The sequence below is a fragment of the Vulpes vulpes genome, chromosome 7, assembly GCF_048418805.1.
Source record: "Vulpes vulpes isolate BD-2025 chromosome 7, VulVul3, whole genome shotgun sequence".
NCBI lineage: Eukaryota > Metazoa > Chordata > Mammalia > Carnivora > Canidae > Vulpes > Vulpes vulpes.
Genome location: NC_132786.1, coordinates 115723457 through 115738426, shown reverse-complemented (window position 1 = coordinate 115738426; position 14970 = coordinate 115723457). Strand labels below are relative to the sequence as shown.

The window sequence follows — 14970 nt, the reverse complement described above, 5'->3', positions numbered from 1 at the left end:
ATGTTTTCTAAGAACCTTATTTGAATTTCTTCTATTTTTGCATTTATGATTTTCTGTGTAGCAGATATCAGACTGCCATAGTTAAAAACTGAAAAAAAAAATGACTTTCAAAAGCTCAAAGTTCTCTAATACGGTTCCTTCAGTCAAAAGGCTTTAAAGAGACCTTGAGATCCTCAGAATTTTGATGAGCATTCTCAGTTTTATCATGAAATTGTCATTTCTGCCTATAGAATTCTAAATCAACATTTTACACTAATCAAAGGGTCTAATCAATTAGTCATTTCCAGTGAAAGAGGAAAGAAACAATAAAGAAAAAAAACATCAACCAGTTATTTATCTGTTTTGGCCTATCTTTTTCACCGAAAGAGTTGATCTAATCATCTCAAAAAGATTCGATTAGAAAGCAGAAAGGAGTAATTTGAAAGTTCATTCAAATTGATACAAACTTCCCACAAGTCTACTCTAGCCAATCTGATGAATTTCAGGCATTTTTAAAGCACAATGCTGAATTCTAAGTCATGAGTTTGGATTGGCAGTGGACTGTAGGATTTCAAACAGTTTAATGGTTAGTTTTAATTTTCTCTCCCCTTACTATTCCAAGGAATTTTATTTATTTCTGGATGTTATGAAAACTTTAGTGTGGAAACAGTGATATCACTCTAGAGTTCTTATTAGGAGCTAAGGATTCCTTATGACTAATCTCAACCTACTACATTTCTGTCCAGTTAAGTGTTGGAGAAAAATAGAGCAAGCCCGTCACCAAATGGATACCAATGAATATTCTAAATCAAAGAGGTTAAAAATTATAATATCACTATAATTCAGAAATTTGTGGGCTGCCTCTTTCCAAGAGAAATATGAGTTTGTCCTTTTTGAACTCACAGAAAAAAAAGATTATTTTAAATATCATTGAAAGGGAGAAGAGATCAAAAAGAAGGACAACACAACCATGCTTATAGTAGAGTTTAATGTGACTGCTGTAGCTAGGCAATGTTTTGGTCCTGAGCTTCCTGGCAGCCCAGGGGGAAAAGGAGATGTTACGAATAACAGTTTTTATAATTAGGAAAATGAATTCAAACGATTTCTTACAGAGTTAACACTGAGTGTTATATTAGTGCCCTTATTAACAATTTTAATAGCAAAGACAGAAGCAGAAATCACAGTTGTTTGTGATAGTGAGCAAAATAAAAAAGCTGATGTTTTAACATTGAAACACTTATAAATCAAACTAGTATTTCATATGGTGAAGTTGTAGTTAATCTCTGCAGTGGTTTAATGCAACTCAAAGTCAAGAGCCTCAGGTACCTTGAAGACTGATTGAATTCTGAATTCCTTAAACTGGTGTCTTCAATTTGAGTGTTTATGAAAATCTAATAAAGGCCTTGTTTAAAATACAGATTCTTGGGCTCTTTTCCTGGAATGTATAGTTTAGTCAGTTTGAGATAAGATTCAGCCCTCTATATTTTTGCTGAATTCTAAGTCATGAGTTTGGATTGTCATGATACAACTGTAATTCAGCTAGTCAAACTAGCATTTGAAGACAATTATCTTGGACTTTCTTTTTCAGATTTCTTCTATGTTAGTCAACAATTTTTATAGAAATTAGATTACACATAACTCAGTGTGACACTATCTGAAGACAGCCTAGACGACAGGTATTGTATAGTGCTGATACAGAGATCATGCAGATGCTAGGACTTTTATTCTATTATAAAACTTACAGAGCCAGGCCTGCACCGTTGACTAGATAAGAGGCCATCATCTATCCATAGGTGTCTCCTGGTCAAGGCCAGATTTCCCTCAAGAAACAAGTTTGAGTTTGCTCCAGCACTTAGGTCACTAATGAATTCAAATGTCAGGTTAGAACCAGTCAGAGATAGTTTTTGTTTGGAAATCTTTGGAAAAAGTGTTACCAATGTAACATCATAGCTGTCCAGGAAGCCTTAACAATGACCCTGTACAAGTCTCCAGATACTTCTGCCAGGATGAGTTGAACGGCTAAATGTTCACCCAGATGATTGAACACATTGACCTCTAATATCGTGCTATTTAATATCGATCAGAGGAATGTTAGGAAATGTCTGCCAGAGGCAGTGGTTTTTGTTTCATCAAGGTTAATGATGAATCATTCTTCTAAACAGCTGGTGGATCCCAGAACCCCTTGTCTCTTCAGACCACTCTTGTTTCATGAACATCAAGCCATTTCATCGGCATTTAGGAGAGCTAAAATACAGAGTCTTTATTTCCTATTCATTAAAGGCCCTTGGTCCCAGCTGCTGATGGTTAACTTTTGAATGATGGTAACATTATAAAGCATATCGGGTTGTAAGTGTTCATTAAACACCACTATTATGTTTTGTATCAGAAAGAAAGATGAGATGGACATTCTCCCTTTTTCAAATCAATTTCTCTTAAGTGGAAGATTGAGTTGACATGTCAGGTCTCGCTAGCTGCTCAAGACACATATAATTTTTGATCTCTTCTAAGAAAGTATCCTTATTTTCCCTTTTCATGAATTTGTATCAGATAAAATAATGTCACTTCCACTATACATCACTAGACTTATGGACGACTGCTTTTGTCTTGCCTTAATTTCTAGATGCCTTGCCTCATGCTCTAGGTGATTGGTTTCTCTTCTAGAAATTAACATGGGTTTTCTACCTATCTTGGCATGGCTGTACTCTGCCCTTAACTAAGTATACTTATAAACTTCCAGAATCAATACAGGCTTTTTAGTTGAGGAATTAAAAAAAAAAAATTGGCACAAAAAGGACCCTTGTCTTAAAAAGATATAAACCCTTCACCTGCCTTTTTCCCCTATAATCTCACTTTAACAGACTTGCTTATGAGTATTTTTAGGTGGTAGTTTTGATACAGTTCTGTTTTTTTTTTTTTTCTGAAAGTTTTACAAATGTGATAGTTTTGAAAAAGATTACTTTAAAGTCAGAAAAATGGTACTGTAGTGGATGAGCAGCTCAAACCTCATAAGAAGTACGTGGAAGAGGCAATTTGAGACTAGATATTTTCAAAACTTTTTCTAAAACGTATTGTACTATAAGCACACAGTTTTCCATTGTTGTGCCTATCACATTATTTTTTGAGCATTGAGTTGATTGATTAGTTAATGCTCCTATATTAAGTATAATTTGTGAAGAGATTACCCAGATAGGTGCCCCTATATAAATTAAGACACAGATTGACAAGTGCCTGTTTAATTTTAACTTTAAGGAGTGGCACAGCTAATTGAGCTATTGTGGGACTGATTATAGTGATCAAATAAAGGTGAGATGTTTGGCAAGGAATCTTGAAGAAGATGAGTTTTGACAGATTTTGAAAGAGGAGGGGCAAGTTTGGACTGAGAAAATAGAAATATCCCAGTTGAACAAACTGACAGATGGCTAAGGGTACAAGGGATACTAGGTGTTCTCTTTAGGATGATGAAGCATGACCTCCCTTTTTTTTCAGGGTCTGCTTCTGCTCAGGATGATTCTTAATGTAGAATCAAAAGTGTTTGGAAGATCGGCTAAGTTATCCTGCATATTGTACCTTATGAAATGAAGCCTTGATAAGCGAGCTGGCTTTCTATAGGCCAAACAACTGGCAGCATTTGAGGTGCAGCCGGAATGTCCAGTTTCTAACAGTTCATTACACTACGTTACACCCCTATATACCCCCTAGGCACTGAATCTCTCTTATTCTAAACATTGTAGACTTAGAAGATAGAAGTGTCCAGTGTGCAGGACTTTAGGTTATATAACTTTCATTACCCATTTAATCTTCTTTGTTCCTATTTCAAGCTATTTCTTCTTGGGCAAAAGCTTTAGTAATCATTTAAGATAAGATTGATCTTCAATTACAGTTGTATATTTTCCCTGTTATCTTAGTGTGTATTCTTAAATTGAATATCTTTCGACTGTTCTCATCTTGGTGTATTTTTTTTTTTTTGGTGTATTTTCTTAAACTGTGGTGGAACTGGCCTTAAGAAAAGTAATAATCCTTTCATAGGATTCATCATTAACATGAGTTTGGGAATAAAAAAATACATAGTTTTTTAGAGAATAAATTCCACAATTCTAGAAACCTGTTTTTTGGTATTATTCAAGAGATTTGTTTGTTTGTTTGTTTGTTTGCATTTGCTATATACCAGGCATGGTCTAAGTCCAGGGAATACAAAGATGTATGTGGTCACTGATTCCAGAACATGGCAGTCTGGTAGGGAATAGTCTAAGGAAGCCAAAAGATACCAGGAACTCAGGCAAACCATTGTATTTCAAGAATGGGTCATGTAATTTGACGTCTGATCATTTGATAAAAATCCCCTTAGCCAATTCTTATGTATTGGTCTTCAGAGTCTGTGTGACTTCGATATGTTTTTTAAAGTAATGATAGTCTTGGAATCATAGCATGTTCACATATCAATTATCTTTTCTTTTTATTTCATTTGACCAGATTAACTATTTGTCATAGAATTCAAGGTCAAATAATATTATATTCTATTCAGTAATGTTTCCAGTGAACTTCTTAAGTTTTACTATTATTAGGATGGAGGAGCAAATAGCATAGTTGTATTATTTTGACAGATGAACCTTAATGTATGACAGTTTCAGAGAGCAGTATTTTATATTAATGTTAAGAAAGACTACATAGTTCTTTCCTGTGGATTTTCCAAAATTACTCAGAGTAAATATGTGTTCCTTGTTACTGTCCCACAGGATCCATTCCAGAGGGATGTAGTAAAGCATAGTGGGTATACTATTAAAATTATTCTTTCTTGCTGACTCATAACCATTGTCAAAATTTTTTTAGAAAGTTAAGTATAGGGTGCTAAGTGGAAAAGTAGGTAGTTAATTATTTCTTTCTAAATTTACAGTAGTATCATATATCTGTAGAATATTAGAATGAACGTGTTTAAAAAACATATGCACCTCACTAATAAAACTAATTAGTTTTAAGAATTTGGGACTATTTACTGATGATTATAAGAAATATATTCTTTTGTTTTCATTTTGTTTTGAAAAGATTCTTAGTAAATAATAAGTTACACTTTTAATATACATTTCTTTTCTTTCTTTCTTTCTTTCTTTCTTTCTTTCTTTCTTTCTTTCTTTCCTTCCTTCTTTCCTTCCTTCCTTCTTTCCTTCTTTCCTTCTTTCCTTCTTTCTTTTAAGTGAGCTCTATACCCAACATGGGGCTTGAATTTACCACCTGCGGATCCAGAGTCACATGCTCTGCCCTCTGAGCCAGACAAATGCCCCAGTGAGTCACACTTTTAATGAGGAAAACAATTCTGTCTAATGTTAGGACAGCATTTATAAGGTGTACTGAAGTCCATATAGATTTTTTATTGTTTACAATAGAAGTCATAATCTCTTTGGCTATTTCATAATAAAGTACATTGTCCAATGAAATACAAGTTTGCTAGATAACCTACATAAATAGTCATTATTGACTACTTTGCTCTAAAGTATCTTTAATTGAATTTTTATTTCATGAAAAATGCTATGTAAAGTCATTGTATCTAGCATTTTATCTTTAAGAATTATCATTTCAATTTTTAGAATTTCTTAAGTCTTTTCTCAACAGGTACTTCTAGAGAGAAAAATAGGAACATGATAGTCAAGATCAAGTTTTGAAATAATAATAGAACCAGTGCTATCTATCTTCATATATGGGAGAGCACTTTCTTCTTAAAGTTCTCTAAAGGTCCTATCATCTCACATGGTAACCAAGGCTGTAGAAAAATGGCCTGACATTTCTACTTTAAAAGAAACCAGCTTTTACTGTCTAAAAGCATTCCCACTGCTATCCTAATTACCTCACATCACTATATATGTACTCAATGCCTACTCTTTATAGAAACTTAGTGGGGTGGGGAGGGTGGGTGGAAAATACAAGGAAAACCAAAGACATATGAACACACAGTTCAGAGATTAAGGTATATACATACTCTTTTACAAAAGCAAAAATCTTTTTTTCTGATAAAACTAATACATGTCTTTGTTTAAAAAATTAATAAATACAAATATGGACAAAGTTGAAGTTTCAAGTCCCACCAAATGAACTATTTTGATATATCATCATCATATTTTTGTGTTCATCTGCTTTCCGTTTATGTCTGTCTATGCATACTCAGGTATATGTCTTAATCAAAATCAAGTTATTCATTTCATTCTGCAACTGCTTATGTTGTTTAATTTGTCATGACATTTTCCTTTGTTCCAGTAATCTATTGCTGCCTAACAAACCAGCTGAAGATTTAGTTAAGGATTAAAAACAATAGTAGCATCCTCAGTCTTGGGGAAGACTCACCAGAGACAGCCCATCTCTATTGTACCCAGCATCAGCCGGAATGGCTCAGAGTCTAAGGCCAACAAGTAAAAAACTTGTTCACTTCATGTATCTGGCAATTGATGATGGCTCTTGGCTGTGCCTCCCCATGGAACATCTCCACTTGGGCTCTCCACATGGCCTGGGAGATGATGATCCATGAATATCTCATGTCTCTATATGGCCCTGGTCCTCTGAACAAAGACCATAACAGCCAGTTTAGAAGTGTTTTTATAAGGGGATATTCCAGGAGATGGTAAAGCTTCAAGGTATCTCTCTGTCTCTCTCTCTCCATGGAGGTAATCAGGGTAGTAAATATAAAAACTCGTCTTTCTCCACCCCCGAAGATTTGATTATGTTCCAGAACAGAAAAAAAGCCAATCTCTCTCTCTTGAAGGGAGGATTGGCACATCACCAGCAGGTCTCTTTAAGATCAGAGTTTCCTAATTTGCGGGTTTCTATCCTATGATACACTCCACTGCCTATGCAGGTACCATCTGGCCATTACTGTGTCATCCTGCAGGGTGGGACTAGGGCTGGGAAACACATAAGATGCTGTTCTGGTTGATGCTTTCGCTATAATAGTTTTCATCTCTAACCCAGAGGCCTCATGTCTTCTGTCTGTCTCTACGTGTATGTGTATATGTGTGTGTGTGTGTGTGTGTGTGTGTGTGGTGTGTGTGTATGTGTATCAGATAATATTTATAATATTAGATACACGGGTATATCTGTATATATACATGCATGCATGCATGCAGACACACATACTGTGCCAGACTAAATCATTTACTTGCAAGTAGGTAAAATCTCAGACCCTTCACAGTTTCTGACATAACAGTTTCCTCACAAAATGGTGTTTTTCCGGCAGCCCTGGTGGCTCAGCGGTTTAGCGCTGCCTTCAACCCAGGGCCTGATCCTGGAGACCCGAGATCGAGTCCCGCATCAGGCCCCCTGCATGGAGCCTGCTTCTCCCTCTGCCTGTGTCTCTGCCTCTCTCTCTCTCCCAAATAAAAAAAAATCTTTTAAAAAAATGGTGTTTTTCTTCAAAAGGCAAGTGTCTTGAGAGAGAGACAGAACCAGGTGGACGTTGTATCCCCTTTAATAGAATAGCCTCAGAAGCCACACTGTATTGGTCTTGCTGGATTTCACGAGTCAGTCACTCCGAAAGGCCTGATAGGTTCAGGGGTAGAGGAAGTAGATTTAATCCTTAATAGGACAGGATCAATATTCTAGAAGAGAATGTGAAATCAAAATATTGGTAGGCCATTTTTGGAAAATTCAATCTGTTGCACATATGAAAATAAATGGAGGAATCTCATCCTTTTTAACTTCTGCATATTTCAATTCCTCATGATGGACATTTAGACTTTCCATTTAACCTGGAAATTCCTAGATAGCAATGTATGAGACAAAAGATTTTGTGCCATGAGTTTATGGGTTAGTCTAGTCCTAGGGGGTAAGTGAGAGAGAGAGAAAGGGAGTGAGACAAGGATGACAAGAAGAACCAAAATGAGGTTGATTCATTGAGTTAACCACTCAGTATCCAACTGATTGCTAGTCTTGCAGAACTCCTAAGAAGCAGCATAAATATTGTCTCAGGACATGGAGGGAAGGGAGAGTAGTTCATCTGTTGAGTCTCATCTCCCATCGGCCAAAGTGTTCTCATCAGACATTCATTCCTCTCTGCATCTTGCAGTACTTGGATGATGCCTCTTCTGCATTAAACTTAGTAAACCTAAAGTGGCTTATAAGATGCATTGAACGTTTATTTTTTTACCATCATGAATTATAGTGGAAAGATTGGCTACATAAATCTATGTGGACTTAACAAATTATATACTGAAAATAAGTTAAAGAATCACAGTCTCAAGATCATTGAATATATATTTTACATTTTATTGTTTATTGACAATTATTACTTATTTTCCCTCTGCAAAATTTATACACATTTATGCTCTACCAAGGAACCAAAAAGAAAACTTAATCTCATACTCCAGACTTAATCAGTGTTCTAATTACTGCCAATCTAATAGGCAAATAAAAAAACGAATCTTTTTGTTTTCCTCTTTGATCTTTCTTTCTTTCTTTCTTTCTTTCTTTCTTTCTTTCTTTCTTCTTTTGGTCAGGATGAACATCTTTTCACATGTTTATGGATCATCCTCATTTTCCCTTTAGTAAATTGTTTTCTGTATCTTTTTCTGTTTTCCTTATAGAGGGTATTTTCTTTTTGATGTTTTCACTTACTATACAGATTATAAATAAGAAGGGTTTGTCTAAGTTTGCAAATGTATTTTTCAGTTTTCATTCATCTTTTAATTTTGTTTTATCATCTCCCTTGTCAGAGGATGAAAATCTGTCTTTTGTTGTGTAGTTTCTAACTTTTGAGCATTCAGTCTTATGTTTTATTTTATATTGTATCTCCAGATTTGTTTTAACTGGTATGTGTCTTGTTTCCCCTGAATTTATTTCCTTATTAGGCATTATTCTATGTGGTTCTAGTAGCTTTCCTACTGATTCTCTCTCAACAAAGTCAGTCATTTTATAGGACACGAGTTCTTTACCTGGCTGCAGAGGAGAATGACCTGGGACTTTTTAAAAAAAAATATATTGATGATCAGTCCCCACCCTAGATCATTAAATTAAATCAGAATCTGGGGATTGGGGAGCAGAACTTTCAAAAGCTCTTGGACTGAAAGAAAAATAAATCATTAATGTGTATTTCCATTCATCCGTTCAGTCATCAATTACTATCTTCATAAATAAACATTAAACCAATATTAATTCAGTGAACACTACTTGCTAAGCACTGTGCTAGGTGCTGAGGAAGACAGATATGCAAATAAATGATAGACAATTAATGGAGGAGAAGGGGGAAAGGAAGGTGAGACAGAGAAGTCTGGGCAGGTTTTGGCAGCGAAGCAGCTGCTTTCTTGGATGCCAGGTTGAAACGAAGAAGTTGTGCCACGTGCCACTTTAAAATCTCAGCTGATGAGAGTTTGCAGATAGAAGCTGAAGCCATCCAGTTTTGTAGACAAAATGAGGAAGTCGGAAATCCATGCTTCGGGCTCCCTGGTCTCCTTTTCTGGGACCCCTCTTCTATTCCTCCTTATTACATACTGACCTCAGAGGCTCTTATACTGCCCTTGGTGTGCAGATTACTGAACCTCGTGGCTCTCCTGTAAAATTCTTGTCTATAGGTTCATCGTGGGAGGAGCCAAGATAGAAATGTGAAGGAATTGAGAGCAATTCTGTCCATCCTTGGCATCTCCATACTTTCCCTTGGGTCATGCCTTTCCTGTCTTCATCAGCTGGGGCTGCTGTAACAAGATAACGTAGACCGGGTTACGTTAGACCGGGTTGAATCAGAGAAATTTATTTCTCACAGTTTCAGAGACTGGAAATCTGAGATCGAGTGTGCTGGTATGGTTAGGTTCTGGTGAGAACCCCACTTCAGGGTTTAGACTGCTAACTTCTTGGTGTGTCCTTACATGGCAGAAAGAGAGCTACTAAGGGCACTAATCCCATTTGTGAGGACTCTACTCTCATCTAATCACTTCTCAAAGATGTCACTTTCTAATACTATCACAGTGGAGGGGCACCTGGCTGGCTCAGTTGCAGGAGTGCATGACTCTTGGTCTCAGGGTCATGAGTTCAAGCTCCACATTGGGTGTAGAGATTATTTAAATAAATAAAAATGTAAAGTATGCATATATATATATGTAAAAATATAAGTAAATAAATGTGTATCTATATATAAAATACCATCACACTGGAGGTTAGATTTTAACATATGAATTGGTTACTACATACTCAGTTGGTAACAGCATCTCTTCTCTAGACTACTACAAAAATTTCTAAACTATACTCCTTTCCCTAATGCTTTCCTCTTCCATCAGCCTTTACCATGGGTCTAGAATTATCGTTCTAAAATACAATATGTCATCTAGCTTGAATTCTGCTTGAATTCATTCAGTTTCCTCATTAACCATAGAATAAAATTCAAATCCCTTAGTAGCTAAAATATCCCAATCCAGTTGTTTCCCATCCTCCTGTTCCATACTTTTCTCTAGATCTAGTACTCCTGAACCTTTTTTGTTTCCATTCCATTCTATATTCTTCTTTTCTCTCTCTTTTTAAAGATTTTATTTATTTATTCATGAGAGACATGAGAGAGAGAGGTAGAGACATAGACATAGCAGGCTCCCCACAGGGAGCCCGATGTGCAACTCGATCCCCAGACCCGGGATCATGCCCTGAGCTGAAGGCAGATGCTCAACCACTGAGCCACCCAGGCGTCCCTCTTCTTCTCTTTTTACAAAGATTTATTTATTTATTTTCGAGAGAGAGAGGACACAAGCAGGGGTAGGGGGCAGAAGGGAGGGAGAGAATCTCAGGCAGACTCCCCGCTGAGCATGGAGCCTGACATGGGGCTCAGTCTCATGACCCTGAGATCGTGACCTGAGCATAAGTCGGGCATTGGCCACCTAACAGACTGAGGCACCCAGGTGCCCTCATTCCATATTCTTGCATGCCTGCATCATTTTGCCATTACCTGGGATATTTTTCCTCTCTTCCTGCCTTACAAGACCCAGATCAAAGTTTATCACTTCTGCGAAGTGTTTCCCCTGGTCTCCCTTAGCATTTTGTACATACTTCTAAATATGCATTTACCTCTAATAATATTTATTTAATGGTTTGTTACATTTCCTGAGAGCAAACTCTCAAGCCTTATCAGTCTTTGTATTTCTCTCTTTTTCAGTGGAACCGACAAACAATAGATGTTGAAAAATGGTTCTTAAATGAGTATTAAATGAATACACTAACCAGTGTGCTCTGGGAATCCAGAGACCTCTGCTTTGCAATACTATTGGCTCACTGTTGGCTTTGCACTCTCTTAAAAACCCACATCTAATCATGTCACCTTTCTGCTTAAACCCATCCAGGCTCCATGCTTCATGTAGATGATAAACCTTGGCATAAAATCCACAGCCTTTACTAGCCTGCAGTCCCTTTGTTTGTTACCCACCCCTCCTTTGTTTAAAGATTTTGTTTACTCTTGAGAGACACACAGAGAGAAACAGAGGCATAGGCAGAGGGAGAAGCAGGCTCTCTGCGGGGAGCCCCACATGGGACTTGATGGATCCCAGGACCCTGGGATCACGCCACTGAGCCACCCGGCTGCCCCTACCCTTCATTTGGCTCCTCTGTGCTCCATTTCCTCCATGCACCTCATGCAGCATGCCTCAGCCACCCTGACCACCCTTTCCGCCTCAAATATATGGCACCTCCACAGGGCTGCTCCCTCAGAGGGGCATTCTTCCCTTTGGAGTGATTAGCTCTTCCTTCCTCTAGTTTCAGGTCTTGGGTTGAACATCACTCCCTCTTCCAGGCCCGCCTCCAAGTCACATTTCCCTAGTATCACCTTATACTGGTGACTTTATACATTTTATGGTACTCATTTCCAGGTATAATTTATATTTATCTATGTTATTTTTGTTTAATGCCTGTGTTGTTTACCAGCCTTTATTCTCCATTAGAGCAGGAACCTTCAATATTTTGTGTCAAGATGTATTCTCAGCATGCTGCCTGAGACTTACTTGTCCAGTGAATATGAATGAATGAGTGACAAGCTCTAGAATTGTGCATACTGTAGATAGTTTTCTCTTCCTTTCCACTCCCTTTATTGTTAATCCTGATGCCCCATGCTTATCTACTAAATATATTATTCTTAGACTGTTTGGCCCTCTCAATACTCATACTGTTACCACCTTTGTTGAATCAGGAGTCTTTTGCATAAATTTTAACTCAAATGAATAATAAATTGGAATATTTGGTTTGTTTCTTCTATTTTTTTGCCCAGCTGAGTTGAAATTAAACTTTCCTTTGCTTTTTTTATTTTTTTTAAAGATTTTATTTATTTATTCATGAGAGATACAGAGAAAGAGAGAGGCAGAGACACAGGCAGAGGGAGAAGCAGGCTCCATGCAGGGAGCCCGATGTGAGACTCTATCTGGGAACTCCAGGATCAGGTCCTGGGCTGAAGGCAGGCGCTTCAACACTGAGCCACCCAGGCATCCCATTTTTCTTTCTTTTCTTAATGATATTTTGGCAGGAGGCAGTTATTAAAACATCTTAAAATCTATACTGTGAGGTTAGGAATAAATGCAATACTTTAAAAGTTCATGCTTGGTATCTTCTTTGTCTTTTTGTTGTTGTTATATTATTCCTCATAAAAGCTAACTTGTAGAATCACCAACACAGTGCTATACAGACTATCTTGAGTAATCCAATAATAACCATGCATTTTATCTTAGATTTTTTTTATCTGATTCGATAGAGCTAATTTAGTTTTTCTAAGCTCTGGTTTTAAATCTAATTAAGACATCTTAAATTGCTCAATTTCCATTCGAGTAGCCTGCTTTGCCCATAATTTTCAGGTTTCAAGACTTCTCTAATGAATTTCTTCCATTGCTTTTCTGCAATTAAGCTTCTCTTCCATTAAGCTCTGTCAGACTTAGTCATACGGCAGACTGCTAACCAATCAGTTTCATTAATTAAGAGCAATATAAGATTTCTAAGAAAATCCCTTTGTATACAAGGTAATTTAGAGGAATGGCCCATCATTTTCAAATGCCCACATATTCTTTCTCAGCATAACAGGTTATGAGTATTTTGGAAACTGATTTTTGGGGACTTGATTCCCCACCTTTTTTGTCTCTCTGACCTCTCCAAGTTGCCCTCCCCTGCCCACCCCCAAAAGGTTAAAAACACAGTAAGCAGCCACATACTAAGATAGAGCAGGGGCATAAGGAAGATGGCATTTGATTTGCCCTTTGGCAGCAAAGTACGGCAGCTCTTGGCAGCCCAGGTCCTTCCTAGTTGAATATATCACTTGCACGTCGCAATCTGCCTCTGTTGTCCTGTGGCCTGTGAACCTGAACTCAAGCCTCTATTTCAAAGGCATTATGTTACAGCACACCATCTGGTCAGCTGGCCCTGTATTCAAAGAGATTTGGAATCACAGTGTAGAGGAGCTAATTATGTTCAGTGAGTGTTTCATGATTTGCTATTCTAGCCAAATAAACAAAAATAAATTATTGAAATATTTCCTTTCTGTTCGTTCTGTTCAGCTGATTCAGAAGTAGAGGAGGAAAAAAAAAATCCCCAAATAGTGAGAAAATTATTGGGGAAGCTGTTGAGTCCATTTTGCATAACCGATCCTGCATATGTTCTAAATTGTAATCCTTTTGGATTTGAGATTGATAAGAATATTTAATGTGTCTCTGCCCTATTTTATAGTGGATGGTTTTCATGCTAAATGCTTTAATGTATGTCTGTACTGCTAATGCATCACTTGAGGCTAAACAGTTCAAAGCTTTGAGTGTATTTTATGAATTTGAGATTTATTGACCCAGTGTTTATTTTCACTGAGACATATTTATGTTTGTGCCCTTTTGAAAACCAGGCCATTGGGACAGAGGCAAGTTTTAAAATCTTATATCTGTTCTTAGAGGATTTGATCATGTGCTCGTTTTTTACACTTACCTGTGCAAATACTTCAGCACCATTCCTTTGCCAGTCCAGATATAATCCAACCTGTACTCAGTAGCTCTTACCTACACATTAATTTTCTCCTAAACTCTAGTTTTTAAGAGAAAACTTCAAGGATAGTATTTCAATATTTTTAATTTCCTACTGTATCTATTGAAGTCATGTAAAGTTTGATTTGAAAGGCAGTATGAATGACAAATCTATTATGATAAAAGAAAAACTGGAGGAAGCTGTAAGGCAAGCATGAGCATTTTCATGTAGGAATATTTGTCTAAACTCCAATTAAATTAAATGATTCTAGATTAGCCTAGACAACTAGTAAGTTGTCTAAAAAGAAATACCTATAGAGAAATGATCCCACTTTGTAATCTATCAGTAATTTCCATGCAAAGATTTCCCATTACAAATTGTAAGGATAAGAGCCATCTCTTTTTTAAAAATTGTTTATATATTGACAAAATATAAATCTCGGTTAAAATTTTTGAAGTAAATGTTCTATTGAGAGGTGTTATACACTTATTAACCCAGCTAATTTACCTCTAGAGCTTTAAAATCTAAAGCTAACTATAAATGTAAATGTGCTGCTTTTTCCAGTTTGTTGAAGGGACCCTTGAATTAAACAAGCATTAAATAGCATCCTTTTTGCTTGAAAGCTTAGTGTCTTTTACTGTAAGAACACAGCCAGTTGTTTACTACATTCAAATTAGTAACAGAATTGAACATATCCCCACCAAATTGCTAAAATGTATCCCTTTTAAATTCCAGATTATTTTAAAAATCCTATAAAAGTAACTTTTAGTATGTGGGCTTATATGCGGAAGTTTAAAAAAATATAGAAAACAAGATTTTTTTTTATAAAGTAAGTCTATATGAAATTATTATTTGGGGCAAGGCACATAATTTTTAATTGCCCTTTCAAATATCACACTGAATTTTATAGACATTTTAAAGTATTGTTAAAGTGCTTCTACATACAGTTTCATTCTGTCATATGTAAACATGAATTATTCCAATCTGGAGATAACAAGTCATCCCATGGAATTTTCTTTCTTTTTTATCACCTACATTAATGTGACAATACTATCACCTTCT

General features: G+C 36.5%; 1 protein-coding gene across 6 annotated transcripts in view; it reads left to right on the top strand.

Moving 5' to 3' along the window:
* IMMP2L (inner mitochondrial membrane peptidase subunit 2) overlaps positions 1–14970 on the top strand; it is an 848028-nt gene that overhangs the window by 680917 nt on the left and 152141 nt on the right. The gene's annotated exons all lie outside the window — the stretch shown is intronic.